The 12,926-nt window shown below is 39.0% G+C and overlaps 1 protein-coding gene across 2 annotated transcripts in view; it reads right to left on the bottom strand.

Annotated features, from left to right (window-relative positions):
• The window catches only part of St3gal6 (ST3 beta-galactoside alpha-2,3-sialyltransferase 6), a 68,668-nt gene that overhangs the window by 44,287 nt on the left and 11,455 nt on the right, over window positions 1-12,926 (bottom strand). Inside the window, exon 2 of one of the 2 annotated variants that reach the window (XM_023721304.1) lies at window positions 670-833. The gene's annotated coding sequence lies outside the window, so the exon portion shown is untranslated. Of the gene's footprint in view, window positions 1-669; window positions 834-12,926 lie in introns of those variants that run through there. The other variant, XM_023721303.1, reaches the window with a different exon arrangement.

The raw sequence follows: 12,926 nt of genomic DNA, 5'->3' as shown, positions 1-12,926 counted from the left end.
AAATTCACTCTCTTCTCCATGCCAGAAAATGAAACGACAGACAAGAAAAGTAGCCCCACACATCAAAATTACTGTAGCTCAGTTTCCATTAAATTAACAGGCTGTTGGCAGCAGGACATCTGAGGATCTAGCCCTGTCTGCAGCTCAACTCTCTGTGGTCAAGAGTTCTGAAAAGCCAGTGGCCAAGGACTGTGTTAGGAAAGGCTTTGAAACCATCACAAATATTCTCGTTGCACTTAAAGACAGTGAGAACTGGAATTATTTCTCTTGAGAAAACAAGGCCCAGAGAGAGCAATGCTTTTGCCCAGAGTTAGTTATACAGCTTGTTATACAGAATTTTTACAGTATCTGTCATGTCCTAGTTTTAATTGCAGAGCATTATTACTCTTTGCTTCTGTATTGACCTAGAACAGTTCAAAAGAAAGCTGATTCTGATTAAGAATAAAAATAATATTAAAAACTTCTATAGCTTGACTTTGGGATATGCTTAAGAAGAACTGAGTAGTGTTATACTAACAGTTTCACAGGCCTTCGGACTACCCATAAAACCAATTAGGGAAAAGCACACCAGGCTGCTGCACATAGTGATGAGCTGCAAGGGACAAAAAAGCTAAGTACATCTCAAGCATACATGTAAAACTCTGAGGCAACAGAGCTGCCTTTGTTTACCTGCACTTGTAGGAATTGATTTCCCAAGTCCCTCTGTTCCTGACAGTGAAGAATGTGGACAGGAGAGACCAGCCTTGAAGGCCTGGCAGGACGACTGCTGAACTGCGCGGTCCTCTGCCAGACAGTCCAGGACCAGGGCTGTGCTGGTCCTTCACTTGCAAACGCTGAAACAAAACACAGAGATAGTATATTTATAAGAATGGTCAAGCCACTCAAAAATAATTTAGGGTTTTTTTTTGGGGGGGGGGCAGAACCAGGGATTGAACTCAGGTCCTTGTGCTTGCCAGGGAAGCACTTATTCCACTGAGCCATCTCCCCAGCCCTTCAAAAATAATTTAAAGACATCAAAAATATTAACGAAAAAATATTTTAATACACTCACTTATGATCCCATAACAGGATAATGAAATTACCAAAACCAAAACAAAACAAAAACTCAATAGTCAAACCTATAGCACATATTACATTACGGTCACACATGACTGGCTTGCCAAAGGATCCAGTTCAGTCACCTTGAAAAAAATAACATATCCAGCTCAATTAATTCAAAACCACCTTGTAATGAAAGAACCATTTGTCTTATTTTTTTGCTTCTCTCCACATACCACACACAGCTTTGTTGTTAAATGCAGAGGTGAGAGAAGGACCTACTGCTCTCAGAAATCTAAGAGAAAGCGAAAAGGGACAGACAGAGGAGCATGGAAAGGAGGTTGAGAAGAATAAAACTATCTAGTAGAAATTGAACAGAAAAAAAATGTAGATAAACTAGTAAGAAGAATAACAAGTGTTTGAATGTACTATAGGCCACTTCCTGGGGGGAGGGGAAGTTAAAAAATATTCTCAGTCTGTTCCTACTATAACTTTTCTCACAAAAGACTCACTCTGACAGAAAATGTAACCAGCAAAAGCCACATGCTCTCTCTTCTGACAGTAGATGACATTCTGGCTGGGGATTCAGCTCAGTGACATAGCGCCTGCCTGGCAAGTGTAAGGTCCTGAGTTCAAATTCCCAGTGCCAATACATAAACAATATTAGGCCACAAATATTTTTTTACATATAAAAAGATGGCAAATATTTTATTTCAGAAGGCATTTATGAACTCTAATATCCAAAACAAGAAAACGATTATGTTTGGTTACCATGAAGATCATATAGTACCATGCAAAAATTGATTCCACTGAGAAAAACAAAAGAAAATATTAAATTGAATATTTCTCTGTGTTAGATGTGTGATATTGAAAGGCATTAGAGAAAAAACAAAATCAGTTGCTATATTCTGTATTATAGGGGCTATTTTTATTGAAGTGAATATAAACAGGGTGTAGTGGTGCATGCCTGCAATCCCAGCACTCAGGATGCTGAGGCAGGAGGATCAAAAAGAGTTTGAGACCAGCCTGGGCTACAAAGTGAACTCAAGGCCAGCCTGAACAGCATAGTAAGACTGTCTCAAAAAGACCAGAAAGGAAGGAAGGAAGGAAGTATATATATATATATATATATATATATATATATATATATATATATATATATATATATATATATATATATATATACCTAGAGAAGCTTAAATGGCACAAGATGGCCTTTCTTGCCTCTGGTTTAAGGACCTTTATAAAGAAGAGGAATTAGGTTGGTCCTGAAGGCTCTCCAGTGGGTAAGTCAAGGCCAGGGAATGCAAATTTCAAGGACACAGTTTTGACCTGAGTACTAACAAGAACTTGCTATGGTAATATTTATGCTGCCTAAAGAAAATCACTGGATTACTGTTGGATAGTGGGTCACTCATCACTAAAGACACTTGTTTCTAAGTCACACTTGATGGAGCTTTGCATAGAAGCATTTCACAAACTTCACTGTCCACTGGCATCACCTGAGCATCTTGTTAGGACCACATGCTATTCACAGGTCTAGAGCAGGGCCCGACTGCCCGTATTCTCAGCAAGCTCCTGGGCACTACTCACGCAGCTAGGTCCATGCAGGTAGGTTGAACAACAACTCTAGAACGTTATTTAAACCAACATTTCTCAAAGTATGGTTTTGCACAGAATTTTAGAAAGACTCTTTTGCAGCCTTGACCTAGAGCAGATGATTAACAGACAAATGAAGGAGTTATTAACAGGGTTTTGAGAGGCCACACATTCCAAGACCCAAAAAGTATGGTGTCTTGGTACTTGAGAGTGCCCCTAAGATAACCTAATTCATCATTTTATATAATTCCAAAGAAGGTATGTTTTACTTTCATTTTAAAAATGCTGCTCTTGGTGCTCTTGCTCTTTGCTGCCACCATGAAAGGTTGCTTTCCGCTATGTGCTGCTCTGCCTTGGATCCAGCTAAACATGGGCTGAAACCACTAGTAACTATGTGCTGAACAATTTTTCATCACTGTTATCCTACCTTTTTTAACCTGAGAGATTATTTGTGATCTGATTACTTCTATTGTCAGATGGACTTGTTTCTTTATTACAATTGCAACTACTTCAGAAATTTCAGACCCCTTTTCGTACATGAACATATAGAAATGAAAATCCACAGGAAGAGAGGAAGAGTATAACAGTTGGGATCAAACTGAGGACCTTGTGCTTCCCAGGCAGGCGCGTAAGCTGCTGAGCTATCTCCCCAGCCCTGTTGTTATAATTACAATAATGTGTGACAGCTACTTCAGATCTAGAGAAGGCTTGTGTAATCTGATACATCTGCTTGTACTTTACATCTGTGAGATAGAAGCTGTCATTGATGGAATTGAACTGATAACCTTATGCTTGCCGGGAAGACACCGTGCTGCTGAGCTATATCCCCAGCTCAGTGATTGTAAAGTTTTCTGAAAATTGGTTTTTGGATATTATATAGCAAAAACTTGATGTGTTATAACGATCACTGAACTAGGACCAGCCTGCGCTGTCTGTAGGAATGCATGCCCTGTGGCGAGTCCGCACACTCAGAGTCAAGGCCTGCGCCCTGCTTGCTAGACTTTCCCCTTTTGCATCCACAGCTTGATTTTGGCTATGAAGCGCATAGGCATCTTATACTTTAGAATCCAGCATCTCTCCCCCTCCATTTCTACATATATTTTGTAGTTGGAGCATATTTCACACAAAAACAAATATACAAGATGAGCAAAGGATGTGAAAAATAGGGGAACAAAGAGAAAATAAGATACACATTGTGAGGACTGAAACCTGGCACACAGCAGCCATCTACCTCATCCCGGTGTTACCATTTCACAGACATGGATTTCAAAGGGCCTGCACAGCATGCAGTACCAGGGTTCAAACCAAGGCTCCTGCACTTGCAAGGTGGGGCTTAGACTGCTGAGCTATCTCTCCAGCACCCACTCAAAGCATTAGACTAAGTGACTTGTACAAGGTTGAAGATAAATTATTTAATAACAATCAATGAAGAAGACTACAAATATTAACCAAAGAAAAGAATTAAACTGTACTTCCTATCTAGTCTTTTGAGAGTTAAGCGTTAAAACAATAAATATCAAAACTAAAAAAAAAAAAAAAAAAAAAAAAAAAAATTAAACATATGCTGCTCTTATTCAAAGCCTGGAACATAAATAAAAACAAATAATGAATTCATGAATTTATGATTTCAGTATCCTACATATAACAGAAACAGGATATAAAAACAAAAGCTAAACAAATATGGTGTAATGTTAATTTTCCCAGTTATTGCCATCATAGAACTATGTGTCCATAAAAAGGATGGGGAAAGTTTCCCAAAGTCAGCAATTGTAATTTTTGTTAGTATAGGGCTTTGCATTGTTTTCTTAAACCTGGCATTTCACTTCCCTACCACCATCTGGATCACAAGAATTCCTTCAGTGCTTTGAAAGCACCCATTTCGAGCTCGGTCAGCCTTTGCTGTGCTCAAGGTATCTAGTAAATCTTGATTTTCCATCAGTTCACAATTCTATGTGATAACTTTCCCGGAGAAATATGTTGATAGTTGAATGTATGAATACTGAAAACTGCAAGCATTCTCACGTTTCTCTACCAGAGTAAGAAATCCTACAAGTAAAGCAGAACCAGCTGGGTTAGAAGCAGCTGGTGGTCAAGGGCCTGACTGGCATAGATACATGAGGCCCTAGCTTAAATCCCCAGCAACACACACACACACAAAAAGAAACCAGCTCCTTGCCTTACCTTGACTCTAAAACTCCCCATTCCAAAGGATTTACTGTTTGCCTTTGCTTATGAATTACAAACAATATCTCATTTTATTTCCAAAAGCCTCCTTTCAAGTCATCCTGTCAGTGTATTCTCAGTAAGCCTACATTATTCTGGCCTTTTTGAAGTGTCACGTCCTGCTTCTTCCTTAGCTCTCTTGCTATTTTCTGTGTATGCCTGTGGTACATAATTACACTCATCTGGGGAAGTAGTCAGTACTGACCATCTTATCTTCACCCTCCTGTACACCTCCTTCTCAGTGTCCCTTCTCGTCTCCACACAGTCCACCACTGTCTCTTATTTTGCTCATTAAACTATTATGGGCTTCTCATATTTAAGAAACTATGTCATATTTAACCTTCCATGCCAGATAAAAGAAACAGATTGAGGTCAACAACCAAATGATCATATATCAAACTTAAGACTTCAATGTTGAAAACTATTCTGCTTTTCAAACTGGTCAAGCAATGGCTGTGACTCATCCACATGACTGACACTGACAAAGGATCTACAAAACTGTGGTACAGGGTTTCAGGGTAAATCCTAAGGGTATTTGATTGTTATATAGGTCTTGCTTTATCTTGGTCTTAACCATCCAGCAGAAAAGTATAAACACAAGGTATAAAAACTAAAGCCATATTAGTACGCTGAGCTGTAAAAGTCTCAAGTCAACAACTTCTGACATTGCCAGCCCTGCAGATAACCCACTACTATTATGGACTACTGGACTGTATTGGATTACTTTGCTAAATTCATGCACCTACAATATTTGAATGGCATGGAATACCAATATCTGACAAAAGTAAACAAAAAAGGGAGATATAAATGAAAGACCATTTTGTAGTAAAAAAAAAATGTATATCTGTATATACAAAATAGGATAGATGTACAGCTACTTTCTCTTAGTTCAATGAGAAGAAAGTTTTGAACTAATAGTGTTTGGATAAGATATCATGTCTGCAAGTTGTATTATGAATAACTACTACAAAGGCAACAATATGCTATGCATTAATTATTGTAACTGTCCTACTAACCTGTTTTGAAACTGTCTCATTGTTATTTCTCAACATTTTTTAAAAAACTATCCTGCTTTTTACAACAAATGAAAATGTGCAACAATATTTATACCATTATGTATTAAATGATCTCCTAAAATCAAGTTAAATACAGATGCCTGAATTTGAGATGTCTTACAATTTATTGTAATAAATACATATGGTATACATTTTATTTATTTATTTATTTATTTATTTATTTAGGGAACTGAACTCAGAATCTTGAGCTTGCCAGGCAGGTGCTGTGCCACTGAGCTATATCAACAGCCCAATACACATATTTTATAAAATCATGTAATCTTAGATTTCCTAATATCATCAGGTTAATCGTTAAGGTGAAATACATTTTATTTTCCCTGCACTGGAAAGTGAACACAGCGCTTTTGCACCAGACTACATTTCCAGACTTTTTTAATTTTGACACAGGCTCTCACTAAATCATTAAGTTGTGCAGACAGGACTTAAATTTGTGATCCTCCTGCCTCAGCCTCCCAAAGTGTTGGAACTTTGTGGCCTCAAATTCAGTCATTTATTATTAATTCCAAAAATCTGAACAGCGTTTTCACCTTCTAGGGTAACTCTGTTGATTTATTCCACAAAGAGTTGCCTAATGTCTACTTGACTCCAGACACTGCTGCAGGCCCCAAGGCTACCACAGTGAAGGGGGAAAAAAGTTTATAACCCAGGAAGAGGCAGAAATTCCCAAGTCACCCCACAAGCAATAATCAAATTACAGTTGTGGCATAATTAGGAACTGCTGGCGCTGACAAAAGTAGAGAAAGATGAGAAAGAGTGAACCAAATCAAACAGGGCAGGAGAGAAGAACATTTCAAAGAAAGTAAACAGCCCTTGCAGCAGTTCTGAGGTGAGAGTGAAAATGATATCCTGGACCAAACAAGCTGTTCGTAGGGTGGTAAAGAAAATAAGAACAGCTAATCTTCGTTGCATACCTATTTCATTCCAGCCACTCCATGCATGACTTCGTATAATCCTCGGAACAGCACTAAGAGGGCCGCTAACATCCTCCTCCTCCCTACGGAGAACTGAGGCTTCAGCGGCAGACCCAGCTCTGCCGGCCGCCCAGGCGTTCGCTACTGGGTCTATTCCGGGCCTGAAAGCAGTTATAACGTCCTAAGAACTAGGTCACCGCAGAGCTCTCCTCATGCTCAATATTCAGTCGGTTAACTTTCCTTTCTCACAAAATGATACCGTGAAAGATTCTGCATATTAAATAGTTTGAGCCTCATTTCCAAAGTCATAATAAATGTACATTATTAATTAAAATCTACTTAATTAGGGATAATTATATGGATTTTTTTAATGTAATAATGTTCACAAATGTCTTAAAGTTAATATATGAAATGGCCAAGAAATCATTAAACAAATCTTCTTGGATTTTTTTAAAAAACACATCTAAGGGCCAGCCTGATAGCTCTGCGGAGTAAAGCGCCTGCTTTAGGCAGAGCGCAGCTGCTACGGTTCAATCCCCGGTTCAATCCCCGGTGTGCTGCGCCACCCACCCCCACCCCCACCTGCACCCCATCCCCACCCCCACCTGCACCCCCATCCCCACCCCCACCCGGGGCGCGCTGAGATGACTGTGCTTGTTAACTCAGTACTTGGGAGGCTGAACACAGGAGGATCACGAGTCCGATCTATGTAGTGAGACCCTGAACACCCTGTACTAAATACAAAACAAACAAACTTTGTTTAGTGAAATTCTGTATGGTTTCTAGTTTGTTTTGTTTTTTGTTTTTTTTTAACCACCTTGTCTTCTTTTCCAAAAAAATATTTTTAATTTTTAAAAGAAATGTAGGGGAAAAAAAAAACCTCACAGATTTATGTTCCCATCCTCTCCCTCTTCTTCCATAGACAAATACTAACATAAGTTTGATAGACAGCCAGTCCACTTGTTGTCTATATATACATACAAACACATATATGTATAAACATCATGTAGCATATGATGTTTCAAGCAATATTTTAACACTAATGTAGCAAACACATAGTACTCTGAAATTTGTGTTTTCCACTCAATACTTCTGGCTTTAAGTACAATACACAAAGAACTGGTTCATTCTTAAGTGCTGTAGAATACTCCATAAAATAAATATATCCATCTCTTAGAGTAGTCATTTAGACTTTTAGAGAAGTGCTTATCTAACTTGTTATTTTATAGAACCAAATCTCCTTTGCCAATCTGGTAAAAACAGCTGGCTAACCCACAAAAAAAATCCCTAAAATTGCCAGAAATACTTTAAGATTGAAATTTTAAGCTGGGTTTTTCTTTCTTGGGGGGTGGATCTAAAACAGAAACCTTTGGTAATTCAACTCTTATAAACATATTCAGACATTTAAAATACTATGAATCTATGAAAAGGGAAAATAACAAATTCAAAAATGATAAAAAATTCTAGTTCATGTAAATGTATAATCCTGCTCAAACAAAACTCACTGGAGAGAAAGTGTGTGTAGCAACTGAACTCACTGCTCAAAGGAAATGGGAAGAAGAACCAGCCTGCTGAAGCACATAACACCAAAGGCTCCCATGGAATCTTTATCCTGTATTCTTGCCAGAAGATAATCCAAGGAAAACAGTAGAGAAAAGTCACAGTGTTTTTATTTTTATTTTTTTTCCAAAATTTTATTGATAAACAAATAGCAATGAGACAGTTTCAAATCAAATCGGAAGTACAGTTTCAACAAATAATACACTGCATATATTCTTGTTAGTGGTTAATTGCTGTACAAGATGTGGACTTGAGATCCTATTTACCACAGTGTTTTTATTATCAAAAGATTGTGAAGCATCTATTATATGGACAGTTAAAACAATAAAATAACCAGTCTTTGATCTTGAGGTGGTTAGACCTATTAAGTGCTATAACTACAAATAATGATCTGTACATATTTTGCTCCAGGACATTGAAACAAGGATTATCATCAAGTATGAACTAAAGTTAAGACTACAAATACATGAAGACTCACCCAGAGAATTCCTATACCTTTAGCATTATTTGGTATAAAAATGAGACAATCTCAAAAGGTTGGAACGTGTATCCGTCCGCCACCTGTCCATCTATCCATCCACTCCATCATAGACATTTACCAGCCATCTATCCTATGCCATGGAATCTCACAATGCAAGAACTGAGCTGAGAGAAAACAGACACAGCAGGGCTAAGGCCCTGTACCCACACATTTAAACACACAAACACAAATTAAACTCATGTGCCCTCCTCTGGACCTCTTCATTGTAGGGTGAAAGCTCCCTAGTTTATCACTTTTATAGTATATTAATTATGTTATACAGAAAATATGATTAACCTAAAGTTCCCTCCCCAAACATCAAATTATTTCTCAAGTACAAACACCCGGAACTAGAAGTTGAAAGAGGCCTAAAAAGAGAATAAGGAATAGCAAAAAAATCATTTATGAAAACTAACATCACTTAAATGTTTGAAAGTTCTCTGTTTTGGGTTTTTGTAAATGTTCTGAAGATTTCCCCTTATTTAGTGGGAGCAGTAAATGTGGACTTTACCACTAAAAGAAGAAGTTGAGAGTGTACATCCACCTTGCAGTCACGGTGAGCGTCTGACCTCAGAGAGTAAAGGACCATCTACACTAAAAGCTTTTAAAAGAGCTCTGAGGGACTGGGGAGACAGCTCAGTGGAATAAGCACTGACCTGAAAAGCACAAGGTCCTGAGTGCCATCCTTGGCACCACCAAAAAATAAATAAAAATAAATGAATTAAATTAAATTAAAAATTTTTTAAAAAAAGAGCTCTGACTCCCAAAGAGAGAACACAGAGTTCAGCAATGTCTGGAGCCTAAGATCAGAAAGTCAGCTCCAAATGAAAAACAAATGAGTTTATACTGGGTCTTGAACTAGCCTTGTGTAAAAGAAAGCACATCCTGCAATCTAAAGAGCTTTCCTTGTTACCAGGAAAATCTAATTGCTGGGCTGCTCTGGTCTGTGGACTCCTTTACTTTCACAAATCTGAACTGAGATTTGCTATGATTAAGTGCAATGGACTGGAGTCTTTATTTACAACATGCCACATTACTTGAAAATGTGGGACTGCATTTTAAAAACAATGAGTTTAACAAGTGATCATTACTGCAAAAAAAAAAAAAAAACAGTGAGTTGAGTTTTGTTTTTTCTATCAAAAACAATTCTAGATGAAACAAACTGGGGGAAACTGCAACAGGGCTATGGCCCGAGTCCGGGTCTGAGAGGAAAGGTTAGGATATTTAATCTAAAAGTGTAAATTCATGGAGTCTGCAGGACCATCGCCTTCTGAAAAGTGTAGAGGAGATTTTGTCTTCCATTCTTTGGGTTGTTAGGTTTTTCTGCAGCACAGCACAGAAGCAGAAGTAAAAGAAAGAAGGGGACTTTATTATCTCGGAGGACACTGGAGAGAATCCAGGGGAGATACAAGATCCTCTGACCTGCGACAAAGGAAAGCTGAGATCTTGTGGCCTTTTGCTAGGGGTGGAGTCTGAGGCTCTGGTTTAGTGACACCTAAGGAGCTGACTGGGGTCTCCTTTGTGTGCCGGTATCCAGCACTGAGGAGGGGAAGAAGGACGAAGTGGTCATTGGGAAGATAAGCTGTTGTTCTGGTACTTCAGCTACGATCACCATAATAATTCAGCAATTTATACTTGGGCCGGAACCTATCATGAGTAGTCTACTGGACATCTCACGCATTCTGTGGCTTGTCGGTGCATATGTCCAGCCCTGTCTTTAAATGATGCTCTCCTTATGTCTGTCCTCAAGTAAACACAGTCACATTAGATAAGAGGCCCGGCCCCGCCCAGCCCAGCCCAGCATGACCACATTAATTCATATAATTACATCTGGCATGAACCTATTTCTAAATAAGGTCACATTCTTAGGTACAGGGCATTAGCACTTCAACCTATCTTTTCAGGGGTCATGTAAGTGAACCTGTAACATCCTCTAAGAATGCCCAGCACTTATATTCAGCCAGATGTCCTGGAGTCATTCAGATACATGGGCACTAACTCTCAATGTTAAATGGAAACAAAAACTTGGCCTACAGTGAAAAAGGATAGTAGTGACATCTGAGGAGCCTAACAGTGACTAAATGGGAACATATGGTACCCTTGTCAGGGGTCCTATTTCCTTGTCAGAAGACAGCTTACCTGGGTATGCTTACTGTGAGGAAATACACTGTGATACAGTCATATGGTCTGCGTCCTGACTTGTATGTCTGACTGTGACTGTTAGTCATGATTTGTCACCTGCACTGAATTAAGAAACAGTAGATCAGTAACACACACTAATAGGTATGTCTGAATGGGTTGTGGAGACAATCCTGGGTACTACATCTGGCCCTAGCCCATCGCTCTCTGGCACTGTTCCCCTGCTCTGCTTCTCAGCTACTAAGCATCTCTGCTCTGCCACGTGCTTCTGCCCTGATGCTCCTGCCTGAGAGCCAACCAGTCAGGGACAGAATCTCCTGAAACACTGAGCCCAATTAAACCTCTCCTCTTTTCAGGTGAATGGGTGGGGTGCAGTATCCAGTGACGCAGACACTGCCTAACACACTGATATAGTCTCATAAAACCTTTATTAAACACTAGAAAAGATAAAGCTTTCCAAGAAATGGAGGTCTTGGCAGCCCAAGTAGAATCTAGAGAGGGCCTTATCTGGAAGGAGTGATAGAGCCGGGAGTGAGCAGTTGGGCCTGGTTCACACATTTTCGTGGCCAGTTCACCTGAGAAGTGCAACTCCAAGGAGGCTGTTTTGTAGCTAGAAATGTCAAAGGAATTCCCTCACAAGAGGAATATAAGTACCAAGGAGTCTATACATTTGCAGAGGCAAAAGTAACATTTTTACAGGCAAACACATGAGCAATAATTATAAAGCCATTTGATAAGCACAGGCTGGCAATAAAGGTGCATTCTGCCCTACACGGGGCTGGAAATATGCTGAGGCAATCTCCTTTGTTCTTTGCCTCCCCAGGCGTCTTGAAAATCTCTCACCTGCATTCCATTTTCAGATTAATTATAGTGCCTGTAAGTTTCACTGCTTTTTTCTTTCACCTCTAAACTCTTAATTGTAACGCTTAAAATTCCCATTCTTCCCTGGGAATTTTAAGCGTTACAATTAAGAGCTTCAAGACATGTGCTCTGTTGCTTAATTTCCAAGGAAGAGAAGAGAAACCACCAAAAGCCAGAGTGAAAAGCAACTAAGCAACACTAAGACCTAGCATAAATCTTATTTTAAAATTTATACTAGATACAAAGTTTTCCACAATTAAGTATAGTTATAAATTTAAGATCAGACATTATGTAAACTAAGAATGATGTATTAAAACATCAAAGCAAGGGATAGAAAAATGAAGCCAAAATTTGGCTGCAATGCCAGTAAGTACAAGCCAAATCCTGATGAAAATTTACATATAAATAATGAAGTATGTATGTACAAAATGAATCCACAAATAGAGGCATTTGGCCTTTTATTGTGTAAAATTCCTTAGGAGGGCACTGAAAGTTTCCAAATCAGAATCTGTAGCTGTCCTCTGGAGGGCTCTCATGGGCTGACTCCACCCGGCCACATTCCCTTCGGATTCCCTCACCTCAGAAGTCACAGTGATACTTTGAAAATTAATACTTAACATTTCTGTCCTTTAAACTCTCAATGAGAACTCTAATTATCAATTAGATATTACCTTAACTAATGCTTTTACCATTTTCTTAAGAGAAAAGACAACAGAAAGGGATGGATTACAGGTCGTATGTATAAATTCCATTTTTAGAAGCACCATGGAGAATCTGCCCATTATAAATGTATTTTTTTAAGAATTATTTATTTATTTATTCATTCATTTTGTGTGTGTGGCCAGCTCAGCCCACCAGGGGGCGGGGCTGGCTGGCATGTGGTGCTGGGGGATTGAACCGCGGTCCCTGTGTTTTGCTTAGCTTAGCTTGTTCTAAGTAGGTGCTTTAGACCACTGAGCCATCTCACCAGCCCCAATCTGCCCATTACAAATTGTCTAC

The sequence above is a fragment of the Octodon degus genome, unplaced genomic scaffold (assembly GCF_000260255.1).
Source record: "Octodon degus isolate 3935 unplaced genomic scaffold, OctDeg1.0 scaffold00081, whole genome shotgun sequence".
Lineage (NCBI taxonomy): Eukaryota > Metazoa > Chordata > Mammalia > Rodentia > Octodontidae > Octodon > Octodon degus.
The sequence above is the reverse complement of the archived record's forward strand: the minus strand, read 5'-3'. Positions and strand labels throughout refer to the sequence as shown.